Source organism: Miniopterus schreibersii (genome assembly GCF_964146895.1).
Source record: "Miniopterus schreibersii genome assembly, chromosome: 6".
In the NCBI taxonomy this organism is placed as follows: domain Eukaryota; kingdom Metazoa; phylum Chordata; class Mammalia; order Chiroptera; family Miniopteridae; genus Miniopterus; species Miniopterus schreibersii.
The window spans coordinates 31905437-31928466 of record NC_138107.1 but is presented as its reverse complement, the minus strand read 5'-3'; the positions used below and the strand labels follow the sequence as shown (position 1 = coordinate 31928466).

At 35.7% G+C, this 23030-nt stretch overlaps 1 long non-coding RNA gene across 2 annotated transcripts in view; it reads left to right on the top strand.

Moving 5' to 3' along the window:
* Positions 1-23030, top strand: part of LOC308558599 — a 111143-nt gene that overhangs the window by 21170 nt on the left and 66943 nt on the right. The window contains exons 3-4 of one of the 2 annotated variants that reach the window (XR_013999032.1): positions 14344-14430; positions 15299-15390. This is a non-coding gene — a long non-coding RNA (uncharacterized lncRNA). The remainder of the gene's footprint in view (positions 1-14343; positions 14431-15298; positions 15391-23030) is intronic. The other variant, XR_013999031.1, reaches the window with a different exon arrangement.

The following is a 23030-nucleotide window of genomic DNA, read 5'->3' as shown; positions in this document are numbered from 1 at the left end:
TCCAGAGTTCAGCAGGCTACAGAAGACAAACTGTAACAGTAACAGTTATCATCTTTGACTTTTAGTTAATTTGAAGGCAGTGTTTTTAAAAATAAAAAAGGTAATTGATGTATTTTTTTCAAATTCAGCTGCCTTAGAAACTTTCAGTAGTAAATGAATTTATGTGATTAATATGGAAAATAAGTCTGCTCTCCTTCACCCCCAAGCTCCATTCTGTGTTTTAGTTGTATTTGTGCCAAGAAGTTTTGGCAATCAGTACATCTTTTTTTTAAAAAAAAAACCTCAAAAGTAAATAACAAAACACAGACTCTATGGTTGTGTGGTTGATTTTACAGAGTATTATGGCATGGCTAGCTGTGATAAAATTCTCCCAAATTTTCCTACTCCCACAAGTGCATCTTTGGAATCTTTCCATTGTGTGTGTGTGTGAGAGAGATTTCTAAACTGTTATTAAGTTTACATGATTCAAACTTTCAAAAAAGTTAAAAAAATATCTAGTAGTTCCTCAGCATCCTGAATAACTTAAAAAAATTTAATACCATGTTTTAAAACTTTCTAAGAGCAATTAGATGAGCTAACAAGGTAAGATAATGAAAAATTACCTACTCAAAATCTAGAATAAACTAAAAATTCTGAGGGTTAAGCTCAAAACTAAACTCTGCTTTTGCCCAAAGGGTGTTCGTTTATTGAAAGAATGAGCTGAGCTGTTTTGGCAGCCTCCTGGGGCAAAAGGACAGACTTCAAAATCAATTCTCACCTAACTGCAGGGTTTGAAAAGAGCTATACCCTCTAAGAAAGGGCAAACCAGAAGGAAAGATACCCTTATATGAACCTGCACCCTCAGTAGGTGACGCCTTTGTAGGGCCCAAAGCCCCAGCCAAAAGCAGATGAAAATTCTCTTTTGAGGTCTCATATTATTTCTGCCAATTAATTTTTTTCAATACAATGATCCAACACACAAAAGAAGAAAATGGCATAAATTAGAATCAGCATAGAAAAGTATACACTAGAATAAAATCATAAAGAATTCAGATATTTAAATTAATAGACAGATAAGGCAATTTATGCTTATAAGCTAAAAATATAAAAAATAACAGGCTTAAGAAACAGAAAATTACTTTGAAAATACACTGATTTAAAAAATCAAATCAGTTTTCTCATTCAAAAACTATAAAGTTAAGAACTCAGAGAAAAGATTTAACAACTTACTAGAAATAGCTGAAAAGAAACTTAGCTAAAAGATAGGTTAGAATAAATTTTCCAGAATGCAGCATAAAAGGGCAAAAAAAGTGAAAAATGCAAATGACATACTAAGGGACATAGAACATAGACTAAGAAGCTCTAAAACAACCCGGGTAGGAATCGAGTTTCGCAGTTTTGTCCTCTAGACTCAGGAGGCTGCAAGAAGGACATGGATGTGGCAACGAAAAGGCAACACGGGGGGTCCTCTTGGTTTTGGGGACTATTCTTTATTTTGACTGGGGTAAGGGACACACAAACCTACATATGTGATAAAATTGTATAAAACTAAACAAACAAGTACAAGTAAAACTGGAGAGATCTGAATAAGATCAGGGGACTGTATAATTGTTAATTTGCTGATTGTTATATTATACTTTTACAAAATTTTAACATTGGGAAGAACAAGGAACAGTGTACGTGAGATCTCTATTCTCTTCTTCATGTGAATCTACAATTATCTCAATAAAATCTGAATTAAAATAGAAGCACACATCTTGACATACAATAATGAAAATGCAGAATACCTCGGGCAAAGAGAAAACCTTGCACACAACAAGAGTAAGGAAAGGTAGAGTTAATACTTCCAAAGTAAAAGCAGCTTGACTGACAGCTAGCTTACTCCTTAATGGCAACTAAGGATGCTAGGAGTGAGTAAAATAGTATCTTCAGTGCTTTAAGTGGGTAGCCAGTGAAGTTACCCTCTAAAATGAAGGTAAAAGTCCTCAGATAAACAAAAAAAGGAGAGTTCAACACCCACAAAACTGTATTAAAAGTAAATTCTAAAGGATGTACTTAAGAAGAATAAAAATTACCCCAGATGAAAGATTCAAGAGGCATAAAGAAATAAAAAGCAAATGACGGTAAATGTTAGTCTGTGAAACATAACAAGTTATCAGATATCTCAACCAGATTCAAGACTTAGTGACATTTTGACAGTGTAGTATAATTAAGTCCATCCAGTGAGATGAAAGACAGAGCTTAGAAACAGAGTCATACATGTATGAACATTGTATTAAGCAGTAGAGAGCAGTGGAAAATGGTACCTTTTAAACGGTGCAGGAATAGTTAAGTATACATGTGGAAAAATAAATGGGGATTCCTATCTTGTACCATTCACAGGTGGACGATGCGGCACCTAAAAGAGGCAGACACAATGATAGAGCTATTGGAAATGAGTTTGCATAATACATTCTTGATATCTGGGAGGGGAGATGCTTCTCAAATAAGACACAAAAAGCACAAACCATAAAGGAAAAGACCAATAAATATGACTATGTTAGAATTACAAATTTTGTTCATCAAAAGGTACCATAAAGTAATTACCAAGTCACAGTGGGAGAAGATATTTGCTGACAGATAGAGTCATATTCATACCATAAAATGAGCTTATACAAATCAATAAAAAGCGAGAAAACCAACAGAAAGAAATGGGCAAAATACATGAATAGGCACTTCCCCTGAAAAACAGTCCAAAAGGTCAATAAACCAAAAAAAGTTTGACTTCATTTATAATCAGGGAAATGCCAGTTAAAATTGTAATAATATATAACAATACTACTGCTCCCCCCCCCCCCAGATTGGCAAAATCTGAATTCTCAAAATACAATAATAAAAACGAGTCAATTTTAAAATTGGCAGAATCTTTTAACAGACACATCACCAAAGGTATTCAGATGGCAATAAGTCCATGAAAAGGTTCTCAACATCACTGGTCATTAGGTAAATACAAACTAAGATCACAACAAAAAACAACCACACCTACACACCTATTCAAATGCCTACAATTAAAAACACTCAATGTACCAAGTGTTGGTGAGGATGTGGAGGAACTAGAACTCCCATATACTACTGGTAATGTAAAAAAATATATATTTTTGACACCTTACCTGTATTTTGAGTCTGGAATATAACTTTCTCCTAGTTTCACTAAAGATGTAGATTTTAGATTTTTGTGGCTTTTCTGTTTTCTAGTAGGAGAGGGGGTGAGGGGAATTGCTGACTTTCATAGCCATGGTCATCTGGAAGCATTCCTTATATTTTTAGGCACATCAGTCAGTAATTTTGAAAGGCTGATTACAGGTGCTTTTTAATACTAACCTTTAAGTAGTTATATGGAACTGTATAGTGTTGTCATGTAACAAAGCAGAAATAATATTTTTCTGCACTACACTACTTCTTATCCCATGAAAATCAATCTGACCCAATTTTTTTACTCAGCAAAATGGAACGAATATTGCAATCAGAAAATGAAGGGTGAAGGAAATCAAAGCAACTATACCATCCTCAGGTAATATTTAGTTCAATAAGTAGGTGAAGAAAATATGAAGACATTCTCACCCAAGGCATGTGTTTTGAGTTCGATCAGTGGGCAGAGAATGTTTACCCTGCTGCAAACTCGCAGAGGAATTTGAGATGACTTACCTGTCTCCTGAGAGCTAGTCTCATTCCTACAAACCCCCAGGGGAGAGCTGAGCGTATGCTCCTGTTAGGGAACAGAACTGCAGTCTAATTGTTAGGTTTTAAACAAAGATGAATCCAAGAGGGCTTTAGGAGTGCCTTTTCACATTTCTCCTGCTAGATTTTGGACATTCTGTGCTTGGTAAAACACTAGAAAGGGCTCTCTCAGAAGCTGTTTGTTTCTGTATACCGGTGTGTTGGTTTTCAAGAGGCTTTTTATTTTGCTCCTGTTACCTAGACATGCCTAACTCCATTCTGCCGTCACAGCAAATCCCGAATTTCTTTTGTTTTATTACCCCAGCTGATTCCTGCAAATCGTATCTTATATTCGACAGACGCATGTTTCTGAATTTACTTCTAGGCCTTTTCTGTTTTATCTGAAATGTTTTAGGAAGTCCCTTTTCTGAAAGATAGAAAAAAATATGAGAGGAATTGGTGTGGTGGGGGATGTGGGTTAATCCAAAACGGATGGCGAATGGAGGAGCAGGAAAGACTGAACTAGGTGTTAAAATGGGGCCTACACAGGGATAACAGAATTTTATTTTTGTTTGTTAACCCTCACCTGAGGATATTTTTTCCACTGATTTTTAGAGAGAGTGGAAGGGAGGGAGGGAGGGAGAGGAGAGAGAGAGAAGCAGAGAAACATAGATATGAGAGAGGCGTATCAATTGGCTGCCTCCAGCATGCCCCTGAGGGGGAAGGGCTGGGGTGGAACCTGAAACCCAGGTACATGCCCTTGCCCAGGAATTGAACCCTCAACCTTTTGGTGTTTGGGTTGACTCCCTAACCACTGAGAATACTGTCCAGGGCTAACAGAAAACATTTTTAAATAGCACGTACCATGATATAGACTAGATGTTAAATGTCAGGATAGAAGGCAGGTGCTTGAGTTAAAGGATAGTTTTAAGGAATCAAATCAACCTGAAGGTGGAAAAATCATCTAAATGTTGGTTTTTAAATTTTTAATCAAGTCTGAACAGAATAGCTTAAGATCACTGGCAGAAACTTGTCAGATTCCTCAGTCTAATCTTGGTTTTTATATAGCTCTCTTGATAACTTTAGGTGTAGTTCTATGAAAAAGGAATGTATGTTGGAGCCAAATGGACTAGGGTTAAAACAGCAGTTTCGCTACGACATTTTTTTTTTTTTTTTTTTAGTAGTTATGGGTTAAATAATGCCAAGTAAAAAGACTGAATGAATAGTGTATGTAGCACACATTTTCCAATCATAATCAATAAGCAAGCCTAGCCCAACACAGCTATGGTCAGGTTGGCTCTACACATCCAGGTGTTTTGAAAGTATTCTTCTTCTGCCCATATGGTTGTTTCTTACAAGGTAAAATCTCTCTTGAAAAGAAACTCATCAACATGCTGTAGTGTAGCGAGAATGGGGTTTATCAGATTACTTGGATCTAAGAAAATAGGGATCAGGAGAGCATAAAACTTGGATATGGATGGAACACGGCAGAGGGATGTTTAGAACAGACAGAGGACAGTAGTTGTCTCATGGTTTTATTTACCAATGAAATAAAGGGATCTTAGAAAGAAATAGGCATTTTAGGAAAAGAAGTGCTCCTTTTTCTAATCAGTGTAGGATGTGACAAGAATTCCTAGGAAGGAGTACACAGGGGCTTGCATTAAACATGGTGAACTTCTGTCTCTGTTGTACACAAAATAACATTTATTCTTAGTGATGAAAGGAGAAAATCTAAATATTATTTTATTTTCATAGTGTTTAGGAAAGATTTTTATCAACTTTAGTCAATTGGCTTTCAGAATAATCACTGACACTTCCTCCCAAGAGTCCAGACAATCCCAGTATCTTTACAATCTATTTGTTATTAGCTTGCAGGGCCTTTGATCACATTTGTCCTTGCAGCCTTTTACTCTAATGCTTCTAATTTCTTTATCACTTTGAAACTGTGATTTGTTTTATAAATAATTAAACACCTTTAGCATTATCACACTGGCTGATTCATTTCCCATATTGAAGAAGTGTCTTGTGTACTTTTAGGAGGCTGCAGTCTTGAAACACTACTGGGAACAGGATTCTTGAATTACTTATCTGCCAGATGAGGCGTGGTCTGTACACAGAGTGAAAGGAAGGTATAATTCTCTGGAACAAAAAGGAAAACTAGCGCAAGGGATTATTACAGCGTAACTTACTAGTAGATAGTTTAAGAGATAAAGACTGTGGCATTCCTCTTTGGGTATTTTATACCCACATATTTAGGTAAAAAATTTGATTGCTAAGGATTAAATTATGTAATTTATCTCAGCAGAGCATGTTTCAGTGTGCTTGCTACAGCAAGTGTGAAAATCTATTTGAAATTTAGTACTTACTGAGCCCTTTGCAAGTGATCCAAAGAACGACCCACCAGGTGAGCTGAGATCTGGAAGAGCATCCATAAAATAATAGCCACTCTAGGCAGCATTCTTGCTTGAACTTTAAAGACATTCACAACTTTCAGAATTAGAACAAGACAACAAACTATAACCAGGATTGACACAAGAACTTGATCTTAACTGGTAGCCATCCTAACACTTACCAGGTCTTACAGTAATGAATTTTATATAAGAAAAAGACAACCTAAGTAAAAAAAATAAAGTATCAAAGGAATATAGTTATATGATGTGCACCAGTCCTCGGAAGAGTCATAGACCATTTTTCCAAATGGTGTTGTTGGTTAAGGAGGCAGAAGGTTGAATACTTGGATGTAGCTTCATGTAATCACAAGCAGATTATTCTCTCCATTTAGGTAGTAGTTTAGCTACCAACATTTATCTTTGGAATACTCTAAAATAATGGGCTTATCTAATTTTTAATGTCTTCCTATTTATTTTTCAGTCCAAAAACATAACCTTTATGAACAAAATGTGAATATCCCCCAATAAACGTTATTATTAGCATCATTAAATTATTTTTTGCTGTTTCCAGATACAATAGATTTGTTACTTTTCTCCAGAGCAGGTAGAAAGATAATGATAGTTTCACTTTAGAAGAGCTGAAGCTGATGCTACTGATAAGTGTCAGAGGGAATTATTACACATAGACTTTTTAAATAGAGGAAATAGAGTACACTAAGGAAACATTTTTAATGTAAGAATCACAAAGCTAATTTTTATTGTTAACTATTTCTAGGATAGTTTCCAAAGCATTTTTGATGTGAAAATGCTATTATAAGTTGTTTTCTTCCCACACATGGACTACAAATCGATAAATACGATGCCAGCTCTTTCTAGATTCATAACCTCAAATTAACTAGAGTAGTTCCCTTTACAGTAGCCGGAAGCATGCAGCAGATGGCACTAAGAACATTCAGCAGCGCAGCCAGGAAGAGGTCTTTATTAATTGCTTCTTCAGGGTCAGAAAATTCTCTGAAAAATGAGATACATTAACTAACTGAGCCCAGCCTTCTCAAGACAAGTTACACAATAGAAACTGCAAGTTCCATGTCCTCTTGAGTTACAAGGACTTACAATACTCAAAATAAACATAGAGATGATACTATGTTGAGCCTCTTCAAGAATTAGAATATTGTGATATTTTCTGAAATGGGAGCCATCACAGTCATTACTTTTAAATTCTCAGATTAACACATTCATTTGTTCTAATTTTGGAAACATAAAATGCAATGCTTGTGATTTTTATATTACAGGAAAAGAGAAGATTTACACAATGGGTGGTAAAGCAAATCGAGTGTTTCCACAGTCTGCCGTGCATGCTTTGACTTTGCGCCTTCCTTCTCTGTGTTTCCACGGAAGCAGCCTTGAAGAATGGTTTTGTCCTAGTTCTGTTTACTCTCTACCGCGTGCTTTTCTTTAGCAAACTGATATTTGTTGCAGGATTGGATTGTTAAGTTACCAGATCTTTAGATATTCAATAATATATGACTAAGCCATAGATAAAAACTGAACTAGGCTAATGTCTATAATGGAAAATAAAAACCAAGCAAGTTTTTGAGTCAATATTATGCTGTTTAAAATAACCTCAGTTGTAGATTAATTTCTTTTATATCCACAGTGCAAATTACATCAACATTTTTAGTCTACATTTTTTTGCATCAATTGCATATATTTCTATCAGAATTATAAGATACGATGAGTTTTGAATGCATTTATTATACAATGGGAAAGTAGCTTGTTATTCCTTCTCTTTCAATAATTGAACCTTTATTTAAAGATAATGAATTCATTAGGTGATATGGCTAGAACATTTTGGTGAACCTGCATCACACAATAATATTCTGTCTCCTTGAATGATTTGTGGTCACAATACTCTGTTATCCCACTTGGTCTCCATCACCTATACATTCTAAAACTAACAGTTATGAAATCTTTTTGTGATTTTTTTGCTGTTCCCGAGTTTTCTAATTAAATCAATTCTACATACACTACAGATGAAAATAAATAGTATGACACCTGCTGTAGAGATACAAAGTAGAGATATCAAGTATCATTCTTGTCTCATTTCTTTATGTGGAAAATATTCCCTCCAGGATAATTGTATAGAGGAAAAAGGGGAATCATGGGTTGATGATGTTAGGGATCCTGAGACCCCATATATCAAACTATAACACAAATAGAGTACTGACTTGTGAATTTAATGTTCATCATTTCTTGAAGGTTCTTCATCTTCAGCTTATAATAATTTCGGCCAACCCTAACATGCTCAGCATGCACATGTATATCAGGAGATCAGCAGCCTTTGAAAGGAATATAGTATGTACGGTCTCCAGCAGTGTCTCTTAAAAGTAGAAATGACACTATGGCAAACTTCCATTGACATCCTGTCAATGTTTGCCAGGGTGAAAGAGATACTGGCGGGTGATTTTGTTGTTGTTTTACTTAGGGTCTTACAACAGACTATTCTTCCTTTATTCTGAAGGGGCTTAGTCACCTAGTGCAGAATTTTCCAAATCCTGTTCTATAGAATACGAATGTTTCTAGAGATGTTAATGTGTTCTATAGAAATGCTAATATTTTTAGATGTATTTTTAAGTGTAAGAAAAACTTTAAGATATTTAAAGTTTTTTAAGGTATTTGTTTTTACTATTATGTTGGAATCTACGTTTTAAGAAATTCCCAACTGTTAGGGAGTCAAAGAAAGAAGTCCTGAGACAGGCTGTCTGATCAGCGTGCCTAAGCAGAGGCCGCGGTCGCCCACACTCAGGTGCGGGAAGACTGGCGCTGCCCACCTGCTCATGTTGCATCTTCTGGTTCTGTATCTTTAGCACACAATGGTGACATTTTCAATATTTAAGGTACATGAAATATTCATAGGTTAATGAGTTCTTACATACATAATAATTTAAAATACATCATAATTTAAAAATAATCTTGGGATCAAATAAGTTTGAGATATGTCACTCTAGAGAGCAATTTTGTGGTTGTCAATAGTCCATGGATAATAATAAAGTCTGCTCATTATTTAGAAGAAGAGGAACAGGAAAAAATTTTCCGTCTTATATGATAAGTAACTTTGTCTATGTATAGTAAAGTCATTATTTTCAATTTTGCCACAGTTGGTTTGATATTTCCAATTTTTAAGAACTAGTCTACAGAGACTAAATGACATGGTTACTTGAAGATTTTTTAAATTAATTAATTGTATTTTTTAGACCAGTTTTAGGGTATAGCAAAAAGTTCCCATAAACCTCTGTCCCCCCCACCCCCCGCCCACACAACCTCCCCACTTTTGACATTCTGAACCACAGTGGTACACTTGTTACAATCAATGAACCTACATTAACACCTCATTATCACCCAAAGTCCATGGTATAGGTTAGGTTCACAGTTGGTGTGCATTCTATGGGTTTTGACAAATGTGTAACAGCGTATGCTTGCCACTGTGGTATCATACAGAATTGTTTCACTGCCCTAAACTTCATCTGGGCTCTACCTATTCATTCCTCCTACCCCCTGTAACTCCTGGAAATCATTAATCTTTTTACTGTCTCAATAGTTTTCCCTTTTCCAGAGTGTCATATAGTTGGAATCATACAGTGTGTAGCCTATCTGGTTGACTTTTTTTACTTAGTTTCTTCCATGTCTTTTCATGGAGGTCTTGGTTTTTATTTGGCTTGAATTTTAATTAAGTCTACCTTATCAGTTCTTTCTCCCCTGGATTATGCTGTGGTGTTTTATCTAAATAGTCATCACCATACTCAAAGTCACTTAGATTTTCTCCTGTGTTATCTTCTAGGAGATTTTTTAAAATTTTTTGGTTTTTTTAAAATATATCTTTATTGATTTCAGAGAGCGGAAAGGAGAGGGAGAGGGAGAGACAGAAACATCAATAATGAGAGAGTCATTGATCGAGCCCGCAACCCGGGCATGTGCCCTGACCGGGAATCGAACCCCGATCGCCTGGATCCTAGGTTGACGCTCAACCGCTGAGCCACGCCCGGCCGGGCCTTTTTTTTTTTTTTTTTTAAGTCTTCTAGGAGTTTTATTGCTTTGCATTTTACATTTAGATCTAGATTCATTCTGAGTTATTTTCTGTTCCATTGTTCTACTTATCTATTTTTTGCCATTCCACACTGTCTTGATTATTGTAGCTTTATAATAAATCTTCAAGTTGGGTATGTCAGTCCTCTGACTTTGTTCTTCAATTTTGAATTGGCTATTGTGTGTCTTTTGCCTCACCATATAAACTTTAGAACCAGTTTTTCAATATCTACAAAATAACTTGTTGGGACAAGTCACCCAATATAATACAATACTGCAAAACAACTGGCAATTTTTAGTGATCAAAATTGTGGATTTTGCATTTTGTATACTTTTCTCAATCAATAAAAAAGTTCTTTTAAAACGTTATATAATGTACATATAAAACAAGGTAGAAAAATACATTATAAACTTGTAAGAATGGCTGTAAATACATTATCTTACATCTTTCTCATAGGCAATAAGTTGGTTTTGGTACATACACAGCATGAAACTACTAAGATAATAAAGAATAGACAAAAATACATGTCAGCTGTACGGTAACATACAAGCAACACTCCCACCTACACACACTAAAACAGTACATAATACTGTCAAAAAATCTTAAAAATTACATATTTTTATAAGAAATAAATTCAGTAAAGAAAGATTATACCTAGAACCAAAGCACTCAGAGATTTCAAAAGTCATGCTTATTTTCGGTTAATCCAAAATTGTGTCAACTAAGTTTTCAAAAGTTTGTTTGGAGCCAACATTACTCATAAATGTCACATATTTATTTCATACATTTACTTTCTTCCCCAAAGAACACCTTTGATAAACATCTAAGATGAATGGTGAAGAATTTTTAGTTTCAAATTCCACTGTTTCACTGCTGGTATATAGGGAAGAGATTGACTTTTCTATGTTAACTTTATGTCCTTAAACCTTGCTGTAATTGCTTATGTGGTTCACGATTTTTGTTGTTGTTGGTTCAGATTTTCTACTGCATAATCATGTCATCTGAAAACACAAACAGTTTTATTTCTCCCTTCCCAATCTGTATACTTTTAATGTATTTTTCTTATTTTACTACACTAGATAAGACTTCAGGTATGATGTTGAAAAGCAATCATGAGAGAGGACATCCTTGCCTTAGTTCCTGATCTTAGTGGAAAAGCTATGATTTTCTTACTAGTAACTATGATGTTAGCTGTAAGGCTTTTGTAGATAATCTTTATCAAGCTGAAAGACTTCCCCTCTATTCCTAATTTGCTGAGAGATTTTTTATTTTTTATTTTGAGTGGGTGTTGTTTTTGTCAAATTTTTTCCTGCACCTTTTAATATATAATATTTCTTCTTCAGCCTGTTGGTAATAGGTTACATTAATTGATTTTGAAATGTTGAATGAGACTTGAATACCTGGGATAGATCCCACTGGATTGTGGTGTATAATTATTTTTATATATGTTGGATTTGATTTTCTAATATTTTGTTGAAGATTTTTACATCTGTCATCATGAGAGAGATTGGTTGGTAGTTTTCCTTTTTTGTAATGTCTTTTCTGGTTTTGTTATTAAAGTAATGCTGGCCTTATGGAATGAGTTAAGAAGTATTCCCTCTAATTCTATCTTTTGGAAGACATTGTAGAAAATTGGTATAATTCCTTCCTGAAATGTTTGGTAGAATTTACCAGTGGAATTCAATCCATCTGGGTCAGGTGTTTTCTGTTTTGCAAGGTTATTATTCACTCAATTTCTTTAACAGGTATGGGCTTATTCAGATTGCTTATTTTTTGGTGTGTGTTTTTAGAAGATTGTGTTATTTAAGGAATTGTTCCCCTAACTTTTACTTTTTCAACTATTAACCCGTTCTACTAGTCTGATTGTTTTGTTTATGTGTTGATAAGTAGCTGCATTTGAGAAGAGTGATATTTTCCTTCTAAATCTGAAGAGATGAGATATACCTTTTTTGTCATAGTTACTTGATTTGTTTTATTGGACCTTATTTTCTCAACATTCCTCCAAAAAAATCCCTTTTATGTAAACAAAGTGTTTATTTGATTAAGTGGCAAGATCACCACTAATTTTTAAATAACAAGTTTTACCAAAGGTAAAATTTGATGTTTTGACATGGTCAGTAAGTATAAATTAATACTGAAATTGCTACCACTAATGGCATTGACCTCACAAGACTATGATTACCATGAATTATTCAGTTTTCATCTTTCTTATATTTTAGAAATAAAAACTAAATTTTGAATTATATCTGTATCTTGAGAATTTTAGAAGTGAAACAAAACCACATTATCATTATTGTTGAAGTCTTGAGTAGTTAATAATCTTTAAAGACTAAAGATATGTTCTCTTATTTTTAGGGGAAAAAAAAGAAAAATGCAAAGAATTAAAAGATCATTTACTGATATTTCATATTTTGCTGTGCATAGTCTTTGAATGACAAAATATCAAGAGCGGATATGGATCCTAAAACAGCACTCAAAGGCTTCTGTTTCAAAATGTGACACTCCAGGGGGCTCTCAAATGCCTAGTCACTTTTCACTGTGGCATTTACTATAGAAAATCGAACAGAATGTCTGGTTGTACTTTTCCATCCCTAGTGGCTCTCCAAATGCCAAATGACATTGCTGGCCGGAATGGTTCTCAGTATTTCTTTTTCTTAAGCATATATTTTAAAGCTGTTTTCACACCATTAAGTTCAATAAGGTCGAGTAAGTCATAGTCTCTGCCCTCAAGGAGCTTACATGCTATCAAGGAAGAGAGATACATAGAAAACTTACCAAAAAATACTCAAGTAAATATTATGCTCTTCGTGGGAACACAGGGGAGGAAGCTAGTAATTCTTCTAAAAAGATTAGAAAAAACTTTTACAGATGAGATGGGATTAGAGTTTGCCCTTGACCACTGAATTTATTCCACAGAAAACATGTCTGAGGAAAATCATAAGAGATTAAAGCAGCACACACTCACAAGTTTTTGAACATATAAGATTGTTTAATTGGCTATTAAAAATAACATCTAACATGGTTATTAGAAAATCAAGGAAGATGCTCAGCACTGGAAGAAATGGAACTATAATTTAGGACATTAAGGAAGGACCCATTTCTTTTTTCTAGGCTTGATCACTTTCTAATGAATATAAAAAAATCAAAGAATATAAAAATGCTTGCAGTCTAGCTACCATTTGAGTATGTATTATAGGCAAGGCATAGGGCTAATTTTTTTTTTTGCACAAGGTATCCCAATTGGTTCTGTTAATAACTCTCACAGGCATTATTATTTTGATTTTATAGCTGGCAAAAAATACAAAGGCTAGTAAAGGTTCAATAAACTTCCTGAGGTCACTTGCTACTAGGTGGTACAAGAGGTATTCAAATCCACGCTAATTCCAAAGTTCACTCATGTTCTTAGCCACTACACTGCACCATCTCCAGTGGGCAAGAGATATGCTGAGAAGAACATCAAGAAACTCAGATATATCTGGTCCCTAACTTCTGGAAGGAAGCACTCAGGTGGGGGCTTAGTCTGGAAGGTATCTGCAGAGACTGAGTTCAGGAGCACTCACCATGTCAGTTTTTAAATTGATGGGTGACTTTAGCAATCCAGGTATTTGGTTTCATAATTCAGGAGCATATCACTCCTTACATCTTATGGTTAGAGCAGAGGTTAGGTTGCTGACATTCTGTCTCCTTGGCACATGACTGCAAAATCCTAACATATGCATGGGAGCCAATACTTCTGGTCTCTACCCTTATAATTCCATTGACTTAGTTGGGATTTTTGTTTGTTTTTTCTGTTTCCTATAGAGCTAGGACTCTATATCAAACTAGGAATTCTCCATTGTTAATAAATTCGGATTGCACAGCTGGGGAAATGTGAGATGGGGAAGGGAGATGGGAGACTGTTAATTCTGGCTGAGTATTCCTAGATAGATACCCAAAGAGAGAAGTTGTGCTGGTAGCATTTCTGTCTCAATTTGCATGTCTGTGGCCCACAGTCTGCAAGAAAATAAAGTGTCTGGCAGACTGCCTAGCAGTTGACGTAAATGTATGTGGGTCATAGAGGCCGGGTGGGTGTTGGTCAAATGCCTGACTTCTGAGATTAATCAAAGCTAGTCTATAACAGGCAATTCTTCCTAAAGTTACTAATAAGAAGTACATCAACCACTCACATTTCTCATCATGTTTTTTGTTTTACAGATTAGATAGTATTACCATGAAGTGAAAACCAACCTTAATTTCACCTACTTCATACCTAATTGAATACCATAAAGAACATTCCTGATGGTGAGTTACCCATGAAAATTGCTTGAGTTTCTCTTTCTACTAATTATCTATTAAAAATTTTGTATTGATAACAGCAATAGATTCCATCTCTTGATTCAAATTTTTCTATCACAAATAAGACTATAAACCATCTTAACTAAACTTTTCAGTTTAGAGATATGCTTGAAGTGGGAACTGAAAAATTAAAATGTCTTGGAGAATTTTTGTGTTCATAGGCAAGTTTCAGCAAGTTTTGGAGCACAGTGAAAATCATGTGTGTTTATGTGTGTTTTAAATATATTAAATTCATGAAGCAAAAAGGGAGAATCTTTTGAATGCTTTTGTATCCAGTATGCAGAGTATGCATATTATCTTGTAAGCAAAAAAGGAATTATTACAGAAATTGGTTTTAAGATTTAACACTGGGGAAATTATTTTAATATGACAAAGTAAATATATTCGGTAATGGAATTACTGTATTTGCAAACCTCCTAATTGGATTTTTGTATTTATATAAATCACAAAGCACTTGTACCTTATTATAAATGAAATGGCACATCCAGCCAGATAATTATCATCTAATATTGAGCAAGCACCTTTGAGCTTGCAACTCATATAAATTTGAACTTTGATTATTGAAACAGGTGCTTAATATATATCTTTAAGTTATTACTCATTTGTAACTCTAGTAAAATAATATTTTTCTGTTCTGATATATTAGAGATAAAAATTTAAGATGAACACTGTAATAGTAGCATTATAAATTATAAAAGATTTTTTTAGAGAAAATAACTTCCCTGTTATTATTACTAATATTGCCAGTATCATGACTGTTCAGAATAATGCTATAAAATTTAAAAATAACTAATAATAAAGTAATTTTTTTCAGAGTATTATTGCCTTACAGCAGGGGAATGTCCATCCCAAGGGCTGTATACGTCCTACAAAATCATTCGGTCTGGCCTGCCAGGGCAACTGCAGGTGAGACTCGAAATTCAATAAATCTAGCTTTCTTCATAGCTAAATTTTAAGTTGATAATTTTGTATGGCCTGTGAATGGTGTTATAAATATCCAAATGGCCCTTGGCAGAATAAAAGGTTCCCCACCCCTGCTTTACAGGGTAAAATTAATGGACACTAATTTATCAAAAACTGATACATATAATTAACAATTCATTTTTATTGAGGGCAGCATGTTTTAACAAATGTGAGGTCAGAAATGAGAAAAAAGCAGGAAAATACATCAGCTGTATAGAATTAAATAAGTGGGAAATGAATTGTACTTCTTTACTTAAGTATCTGAAGTGAAAAAAGGGATGAAAGCCTCAATATATTAGTTCTAGTTATAGAGAGAGTGGCACAAAGAGTGAGAGTAAAGAATCTGAGAAGCAGCCAAGCAGCCGTGAGCGAGCATTTTCTCCTGGCGTGCAGGTAGAATAACTGTATATAGGAGAACCTGGAAATGGGCAAAGGGCCTAGCAAAATAGGCTTCTCCTGAGTCCCGTTTCCTTAACACTGTATTAAAATACTGTTCTCAGTAAACTTTGCCTTCCCATCATCCGTGCAATGCCCTCTGAGGCTAACGAGGTGGGCTTGGAAGGCCTGGTGCGTGTCTTCCCCCTCAGGAGCTGCGGAGCGAGTGACCACCCTGCCCTCCACAATGGGGACAACAGCAGGCCCTGGGCCGGGACTCCCCAAGGTGCAGCGCCCTGCGTGTGCAAGAAACAGGGGGGGGCATTCGGAATGCACAGGAGAGACTGGGCTAGAGGCAGAGACCGCTCGGTAGGATGGGCCATGGAGCTGCAGGGATGCCAACATGCTCACTGAGGAAGGTGGACAGTGAGGACGGAACCGAGGAAATAACGGTATGGGGACGAGCCCCAGAAGAAAGCCCCCTGGGAACTGAAGAGCAGTTAGATGGATGGCATATTTTACAACATGCGGGAGGGGCACAGTTTCAAGCATGGTGCTCTGAGCCTAGTGTCAAATGATGCTGGAAGATGGAGCGTTTAAAGGACTGTGGGTTTGTCGGGTAGAAGTTAATTGGGAGAGTTCGCGTGTGTAGGCCGAGTGTGGGAGCCAGACTGCTGCTTTCGGAGGTGAGTTAGAGGTGAGGAGTGGTGGGAAGCCTGTCTGGGCTGGCATTGATTTATGCTATTATTTCTACCGCAGAAATGGTAGAAGAAGAAACAGAATAGCCTAGTGCCGCAAACTACAGTCACCTTGAGAAGAGTTTATTTAAGTTTATCTTTTTATACCAATTAAATCTGAATCTCTGGGGATTGCACCCAAATATTGAAATTTTAAAATAGCAATCCAGGGAATTCTGATGTTTAGCTAGAATTGAGGATCACTGGATTAATTAGATAAGAACATGGGTTCCAGAATCAGCCTTAGTTTAAATGTCAGCCTCACCATCTACTGGCTGCACGACTTCTCCGAGCCTCAGTTTCTTTATCAAAGAAGTGGGAATAATAATAGTATCTTTGTCACTGGAAAGATGAAGTGACTTAAGTTATATCAAACACTTGGCATGGCACTGTTTGTTATTGGTTGTTGTTACGTATGTGTATGGAGAGAGAGAGAACGAGAGAGAGAGAGAGCCCCCCATCCCCTTGATGACCATGTACTAATCAAGAGGGGAGGCAAGGTTTGTCAGTCTTTCCACCACTTATACCTCATGTCACCTGCTCAACAACTCTGCTCCTGCAAAGCCATAGTAATAGCTTGCCCAGAGTTTCTTGCTTTATTCTTGTTGTACAGTGTTGAACTTTAACAATTTCGTTTGTTGCCATGTCTTTCTCTTCTTTGGTTTAGATAGTCACTATTGCATAAATGATGTTAATTTAAAGCAACTCATTATCTTGGTTGTTTTCTTCAATTTTTTTAAGATGAGGTGCTCAGGAATAAGTGCAAATCTTCCTGAGTGGAGACGGACCTGTTCAGAATTGAGAGTGATCACCTCACTTCTTCTGTACAGTTTACCTCTATTAATGCAGACAGACATCAGATTCACCTGTAGCAACTTTTCTTTTCATATATACTGTCTTACTATATTTTAAAAAACTAAGTGTCAGACTTTACATATGCCCCTAGTAAATATATTTGCTGAATTTGATCCACTATCCTAGCTTGTGAAGGATTTGGGGATATTGGTTATAGCCTACATTTTATTAGCTAACTTTCTCATTTTCATGTAATCTGCTACACAGATAAAGATGACTTCTACTTCACCACCTGAGGCTAAGAGCCTTGCCCACCACTCACCAATGAGTCAGCACTTTCAGGGCATGGTCACTTAACAGGTTGTAAATTTACCTCATTGTGCCCAATCTCCATTTATCTATATCCATATCCTCAGATACTCAAATGTACTGGTAAATCTTCTTTTTAACAAGTCTTTATTACTTTCTGATTGTTCTCATGAACTTAGCTTTTAAAAATCAAAAGATTTTTAAAAAATTATAGTAGATCCTTCAACCCTCTTGTGGCACTTACAGACGTTTACTGAAACTAAAATATGTGTTACTCTAGCATTTAAGAAAAACATGTCATTTTGAAACCCATCCGGGCTTATCTGCAAATCTTATAATTTCTCTAGGAAACATTGGTTAGAATTATTTTTGGAAAAAAGCAAAGTTGTCATTCTTATCTTTATGAACAACCAAGAAACAGAAGGTCCAGGTACCCTTTGCTTCTCTGGCAGAGTGATATCTTCTCTGTTGCCAACTCAATTAGAAAATATCTCAAGGCGTAATCCTCCTTTAATCCCCACATAATTAGTCTTCAAAAATTAATTTTCATAATAACTCTTTTCCTTCTGAATTGGCATTCTGTGGTTTTGGCAGCATAATAATATTTTTAGATGATTTGCTTAATTTTTTTTTTTCCCCCTTGACCTCTCCACCCTGCACCCACTCCCCACCCCAGGCCTGCACCACACTATTGTCTGTGTCCATGGGCTATGCATAAATGCACGTAAACCCTTTGGTTAATCTCTCCCCAACCACCCCCACCTTCCCTCTGAGATTTGTCAGTCTGAGCCATGCTTCTATGTCACTGAATCTATTTTGTTCACCAGTTTACTATGTTCTTTAGATTCCTCATATAAGTGAGATTATGTGATATTTGTCTTTCTCTGCCTGGCTTATTTCACTTAGCATAATATTCTCCAGGTCCATCCATACTGTCCCAAAGGGTACAAGATCCTTTTTTTTTAAGTTTCTTTATCTTTATTGTTAAAAATATTACAGATGTCCCTTTCTTATCCCCATTGATCCCCTCTACCCTGCATCCATCTCACACCCAGGCTTTCCCCATACCAATGTCTGTGTCCATGGGTTACACTTATAAACATATAAGTTCTGTGATTAATCTCTCCCCACCCACTCCCCCCTCCCTTCCTTCCCTCTGAGATCCGTCAGTCTGCTCCATGCTACTATGTCTCTGGATCCATTTTGATCATCAGTTTATTTTGTTTATTACATTCCACATATGAGTGAGATCATGTGGTACTTGTCTTTCTCTGACTGGCTTATTTCACCTAGCATAATACTTTCTCGTTCCCTCCATACTGTGCCAAAGGATAAAAGATCCATCTTTTTTACAGCTGCATAGTATTCCACGGTGCAAAAATGCCATAGCTTTTTTATCCACTCATCTACTGATGGGCACTTGGGCTGTTTCCAGATCTTAGCTATTGTAAATTGTGCTGCTATGAATATAGGGGTGCATAAGTTCTTTGTGATTGGTGTTTCGGGTTCCTTAGGATATATTCCTAGAAGTGGGATCACTGGGTCAAATGGCAGGTCAATTTTTAATCTTTTGAGAAAACACCATACTGCTTTCCATAGTGGCTGCACTAGTCTGCATTCCCACCAGCATTGTATTAGGGTGCCCTTTTCTCCACACCCTCACCAGCACTTGTAGTTTGTTGATTTGTTGATGGTAGCCATTCTGACAGGTGTGAAGTGATACCTCATTGTGGTTTTAATTTGCATCTCTCTGATGACTAGTGTCTTTGAGCATTTTTTCATATGTCTCTTAGCATTTGTATGTCCTCTTTGGAGAAGGATCTATTTAGGTCCTTTGCCCATTTTTTAATTGGATTGTTTGTCTTCCTTTTGTTAAGTTGTATGAGTTCCTTATATATTTTGGATATTAACCCTTTATCAGATGTGTCATTGGCAAATATGTGCTCCCATACAGTGGACTCACGTTTCATTATGTTGATGGTTTCTTTTGCTATACAGAAGCTTTTTATTTTGATGCATTTCCATTTGTTTATTTTCTCCTTAGTTTCCCTTGCCCCAGGAGATGTATTAGCAAACATATTGCTATGAGAGATGTCTGAGATTTTGCTGCCTATCTTTTCCTCTAGGATTTTTATGGTTTCATTCCTTACATTTAAGTTTTTTATCCATTTTGAATTTACTTTTTTTGTATGGTTTAAGTTGGTGGTATAGTTTCATTTTTTTGCATGTACCTGTCCAATTTTCCCAACACCATTTTTTGAAGAGACTGTCTTTACTCCATTGTATGTTCTTGCCTCCTTTGTCAAATATGAATTGACCATAATGGCGTGGGTCAATTTCTGGGTTCTCTGTTCTGTTCCACTGATTTATATGTCTGTTCTTGTGCCAGTACCAGCCTGTTTTGATTACAGTGGCTTTGCAGTATAACTTGATATCCAGTACTGTGATCCATCCAGTACTTGTTGTTCTTTCTCAAGATTGCTGTGGCTATTCAGGGTGTTTTTTGGTTCCATATAAATTTTCGAAGTGTTTGTTCTAGATCTGTGAAATATGCTATTGGTATTTTAATAGAGATTGCATTCAATTTATAGATTGCTTTGGGTAATATGGACATTTTAATGATGTTAATTCTTCCAATCCATGAACATGGGATATTTTTCCATTTGTTTATATCTTCCTCTATTTCTTTTATCAGTGTCCTGTAGTTTTCTGAGCAAAGGTATTTTACATCTTTGGTTAAGTTTATTCCTAGGTATCTTAGTGTTTTAGTTGAAATGGTAAATGGGATTTTTTTTTAATTTTCTCTTTCTGAGAGTTCATTATTGGTGTATAAAAATGTCATTGATTTCTGGGTGTTAATTTAGTATCCTGCTACCTTGCTGAATTAATTTATTAAATCTAGTAGGTTTTTGGTGCAGTCTTTAGGATTCTCTTCATGTTATCTGCAAATAATGACAGTTTTGTCTCCTCCTTTCCAATTTGGATGTCTTTTATGTTTTCTTCTTGTCTGATCGCTATGACTAAGACTTCCAGTACTATGTTGAGTAAGAGTGGTGAAAGTGGACACTCTTGTCTTGTTCCTGATCTTAAGGGAAATGCTTTTAGTTTTTGCCCATTGAGTATGATGGTGGCTGTAGGTCTGTCATATATGGCCTTTATTATGTTGAGGTATGATCCCTCTATTCCCACTTTGCTGAGAGTTTTTATCAAAAATTGGTGTTGGATTTTATCAAATGCTTTTTCTGCACCTATTGATATGATCATGTGATTTTTGTCTTTCAACTTGTTTATGTAATGTATCACATTTATTGATTTGCAAATATTGTACCAGCCTTGCATCCCTAGAATAAATCCCACTTGGTCATGGTGTATGATCTTTTTAATATGTTGCTGTATTCAATTTGCTAATATTTTGTTGAGGATTTTAGCATCTATGTTCATCAGGGATATTGGCCTGTAATTCTCTTTCTTTGTAGTGTCTATATCTGGTTTTGGAATTAGGCTAATGCTAGTCTAGTAAAATGAGTTTGGAAGTGTTCCTTCCTCTTGGAATTTTTGAAATAGTTTGAGGAGGATAGATGTTAATTCTCCTTTGAATGTTTGGTAAATCTCCCCTGTAAAGCCATCCGGGCCAGGGCTTTTGTGTGCTGGGAGCCCTTTGATTACTGCTTCAACTTCATCAGCAGTTATCAGCCTATTTGGACTTTCTGACTCTTCCTGATTGAGTTTTGGCAGGTTGTATTTTTCTAGGAATTTATCCATTTCATCCAGATTGTCTAGCTTGGTGGCATATAGTTGTTCATAGTATTTTCTTACAATCCTTTGTATTTCTTTTGGGTCAGTTATTTTATCTCTTTCATTTCTGATTTTGTTTATTTGGGTCCTCTCTCTTTGTTTCTTGATGAGTCTGGCTAAAGGTTCATCAATCTTGTTTACCTTTTCAAAGAACCAGATCTTGGTTTCATTGACCTTTTGTATTGTTTTTTTTTTAGTCTCTGTTATTTATTTCTGTTGTGATCTTTATTATTTCTTTCCTTCTACTTACTCTGGGCTTTTCTTGTTGTTTTCTTTCTAAGTTTTCAGTTGTAGGGTTAGAGAGTCTATTAGAAGTTTTTCTTGTTTTTTTGAGGTAGGCTTGTAGTGCTATGAACTTCCCTCTCAGTACTGCTTTCATTGTGTCCCGTAGATTTGGAGTTGTAGTGTGTTCATTTTCATTTGTTTCCAGGAAGCTTTTTATTTATTTCTTGATCTCTTTGTAACCTATTCATTGTTTAAAAACATGCTTTTCATCCTCCATGTGTTTAGATGTTTTTTAGTGTTTTTATTGTAGTTGATTTCTAATTTCATGCCACTGTGGTCCGAGAAGATGTTTGATATAATTTCAGTCTTCTTGAACTTGTAGAGACTTGTTTTGTCTCCTAAGATGTGGTCTGTCTTTGAGAACATCCATGTGCACTTGAGAAGAATGTGTATTCTGCAGCTTTGGGGTAGAATGTTCTGTAAATGTCAATTAAATCCATCTGATCTAGTGTGTCATTTAGGGTCAGTGTTTCCTTGTTGATTTTTTGTCTGGAAGACCTATCCAGTGAAGTCAGTGGGGTGTTAAAGTCCCCTAGTATGACTGTATTGCTGTCAATCTCTCCCTTAAAGTCCTCTAGAAGATTTTTTATAAATTTAGGTACTCCTATATTGGGTGCATATATGTTTATCAGGGTTATATCCTCTTGTTGGATTGATTCCTTTAGTATTATGTAATGACCTTTCTTGTCCCTTGTTATAGTCTTCATTTTGAAGTCTATTTTGTCCAATATGAGTATTGCTACCCCAGCTTTTTTTCATTTCCATTTGCATGGAAAATTTTTTTCCATCCCTTCACTCTCATCCTGTGTGAGTCTTTTGTTCTGAGGTGGGTCTCTTGTAGACAGCATATATTTGGATCATGTTTTCTTATCCATTCAGCCACCCTATATCTTTTCATTGGGTATTTAATCCATTTGCATTTAAGGTTATTATTGAAAGATACTCATTTACTGCCATTTTGTTTCTTTATGCCTATGTTTCTCATTCTCTTTATTTCTACTTCTAATTATAGCAGTCCCTTTAACATTTCCTGTAATGCTGGTTTTGTAGTGATAAAGTCTTTTAGCCTTTTTTTGTCTGGGAAGCTCTTTATTTCACCATGTATCTTGACTGATAATCTGGCTGGACTGAGTAGTTTTGGTTTCAGATCTTTGTTTTGCATTACCTTGAATACTTCATGCCATTACCTTCTGGCCTATAGAGTTTCGGATGAGAAGTCAGCTAACAGCCTTATGGGGCCTCCTTTGTAGTAAAAGGTTGCTTTTCTCTAGCTGCCTTTAAGATTCT